The sequence below is a fragment of the Pseudophryne corroboree genome, chromosome 5, assembly GCF_028390025.1.
Source record: "Pseudophryne corroboree isolate aPseCor3 chromosome 5, aPseCor3.hap2, whole genome shotgun sequence".
In the NCBI taxonomy this organism is placed as follows: Eukaryota; Metazoa; Chordata; class Amphibia; order Anura; family Myobatrachidae; genus Pseudophryne; species Pseudophryne corroboree.
The window spans coordinates 657,234,823-657,237,870 of record NC_086448.1 but is presented as its reverse complement, the minus strand read 5'-3'; the positions used below and the strand labels follow the sequence as shown (position 1 = coordinate 657,237,870).

The 3,048-nt window shown below is 47.7% G+C and overlaps 1 non-coding gene across 1 annotated transcript; it reads right to left on the bottom strand.

Annotated features, from left to right (window-relative positions):
- Positions 1-334: 334 nt before the first annotated feature.
- On the bottom strand, positions 335-449 carry LOC134931249 (U5 spliceosomal RNA). The gene has a single exon (XR_010179049.1). It is a non-coding gene; the product is annotated as a U5 spliceosomal RNA (small nuclear RNA).
- Positions 450-3,048: the final 2,599 nt, after the last annotated feature.

Sequence of the window (3,048 nt, the reverse complement as noted above, 5' to 3'; positions counted from 1 at the left end):
CTCGTAGTTATCGCTGTGAGATTTGACATAGAATCGTGCATTAAATTATAAGACCAGTTAAATAAACACCCTGGTACCCAAAGGGAAATTGGCCCTTTGGAAAGACTGTCCTTCGTTAGAGCTGGCGGAGTAACTTCCGAGACTCCGATGTTACCGCTCCTTTAATTTGAATTGCCAATGCTTAACATAGGATCTTTAAAATTATTTTTAGTCTGCGCTAGAGCCTTACTCGCTATGCAGACAGACACCACAATAGGCAACGGACAGACACTTGCACGACTTATTGAAGTTATTATGTGTCATATATATATTTTTATTGCTGAAAGGCATATTAAGCCCAGCCGTAGGCAGGCATCAAAAAATTATATGAAACTCATGGTTGTTCCTCTCCACGGAAATCTTTAGTAAAAGGCGAAAGATTTATTCGATCTGAAGACAAACCAGAGTATTCTTTATGTGAAAAGCAGTTCACATGGGCAGCCTATGTGAAACCCGAACCAAATTCCCACTAACACCCCTGCGCCTCTGGTGGCTTAGAGATGTAGGGCAGGAATGTTCCAGAATTACAAACTGGAAAACAACAGGAAGCATGGTTAAAATGGCCCCTTTGCCATGCTGACCCTGATAATCACAGAACAAGTTACAATTGTTTCCGTGTTAATATAGCCTATTATACAGTGATAATCACAGGCAGGGTACAACACATGCTCTATGAATATAATTACAGACATTAATATAGGCTCAATAGCCTATTATACAGCAATAATATAGGCTCACTAGCCTATTATACAGTGATAATAACAGACATTAATATATAGGCTGAATAACCTATTATACAGTGATAATCACAAACATTAATATAGGCTCAATAGCCTATTATACAGTGATAATCACAGACAGTAATATAGGCTCAATAGCCTATTATACAGTGAAACTCACAGGACAGGTTACAATACATTATAAATACCTGTCACATATATATAGCTGCATATACACTGTGCTGCTGTTCATATAGGTATTTTACATACCCTTGCCGCTGTGATCCGCCAGATTCCACCGCCCCTCTTCCCCCCTGTAACGCTGTGTCTCTGCGGGTAGCCCGGGAAGACTTGCAGGGAGGCCTTCTTGCAGCCTCTTAGCGCTGGCACTGATCTGCGGGTGGATGGTGCTGGGCGGCCGGACGGAGCGGCGGCCCGGTTATCACCGTCTTAGTGCTGAGAACTGAGGGAGCGTCTGCGGCCGTATGGTGCTGGGCGGCCGGACGGAGCGGCTGGGACGGGCGGACGGAGCGCTGTATGGAGCTTGCAGACGTAGCGGCTGGGGCTGTGGCGGGCGGATGAGCGGCGGAAGCGGCATATTAAAACCAACATAGCGGAGCGGCAGCCTGCGCTGCCGTTCCCCAGCCTACCTTGCTTGTATCCCTGATCATGGCTGCGACGGGGCTTCTTATGTGTAAGCTCCGTCCAGCTCTCCAGTGATCTTAGTCATGGCTGCGACGGGGCTTCTTATGTGTAAGCTCCGTCCAGCTCTCCAGTCATGGCTGCGACGGGGCTTCTATGTGTAAGCTCCGTCCAGCTCTTCAGTCATCCAGTCATGGCTGCGACGGGGCTTCTATGTATAAGCTCCGTCCAGTTGTTGCAGGAGCAGTGGGCTGCCTGTGGCTGTGAGGGTGCTCTTTGTGAGGACCGACACGCCATGCGCTGCCCGTGCAGCGGCACTATCCCGGACCCATGTTTTTCCTGAAACTGGGAAGGGATGTGCTTTTGAAAAAAGTAAAAAATAAAAATGAAAAATTAATAAAATCTTCCACAAAGTGTGGGAACTCCCACAAGCCGATGTTAGTGCTTTGAGCACAGAAAAAACACTGAGGTCGTACACTGAGGTACTCTGGGATATGGAGGGGTGGAGAGTTCTAAATTTAAATATTCAGTGCCTTTGTTTCTGCTACGCCGTCCATATCCCAAGAGTACTCCAGTGACCCCTAGTGGATGAAAAAGAAATATCCTGTAACCTAGAGGACAATTGTTCCACAACCTACCTGCTCCGGACAAGGTAGAACCCTGCTGCCGTATATGTGTCTTCGATAGATACCTGAGCAATGTTGCCTCAGGAAAATGGCAGCTTGTTGGACCGGTGATACATCGAGGGGTATACCTGGAGAGGTTCTGATGCCATTTCCTTCCGTCTGCGGGGAAAGGATAGGAAAACCAACATAGTTTGATACCCGAAATTTTGCATTCGGGTGTCTGCAAGCCGCCTACCGGAGCCACCCAGCCCATCCGAAACTGGACCATTTCGTCATCGGCGTCGAACCCTGATGGACCGGATGTGTCCGCCTCCCTTACCTGCAGTATTAGACGAACTGCTGTATAATGCACCTGGATATTCTGAGACACAGGTTCAGACTGCACCGAAACCAGACATCATCCGTATCCTGGACATCTCTCGCCTCCTCCCAGAGAGGCCTTTCCACCGCTGAGTCGTGTAACCTGGAAGGCTATCAAGGTTCATTTAGAAACCTGGAGTGTGGAAATGACGTACAAGGTCTCTGGTTAACAGTGACATTACCTGTATAATCTGAGCTGTTCTAACAGGAGTGTCCTGCAGGTGCGTGGAGGGCTAAGCAGATGGCTCCACCGCATATTTCACACCTAAGAGGGAATTCTTTTCGACTATCCCAGGTGAGACAAACGAAAGGAGAAAAGGTGGGTTAAATAAACAGAGCCCTATGTAAGGTCTGCACTATAACGTGTAGTGACAGACACGATTCAAATAAACTTTCTGGAGCAGCGGAGACCTGAACCAGTAGCGCTATAGGAGCTCCCTTTAAAGTGGTTTCTTTTTGGGATTCAAACCCTGGTCCCCCTGTTCATATACCCGCTACTAGCGTTCCGAGCCGCAGCGCTATTTGTCTGATGCCTTAAAGTATCTGTGGAGGTACTTGGACCCAGGCCTGTTTAGGGGATTAGTGTGCTGAGCCACACTGTCTGCCCTGTATGTAGTGTACCGCTAATTTAGGTGCACCAGATGTTTTCGGTATTTTGTTAC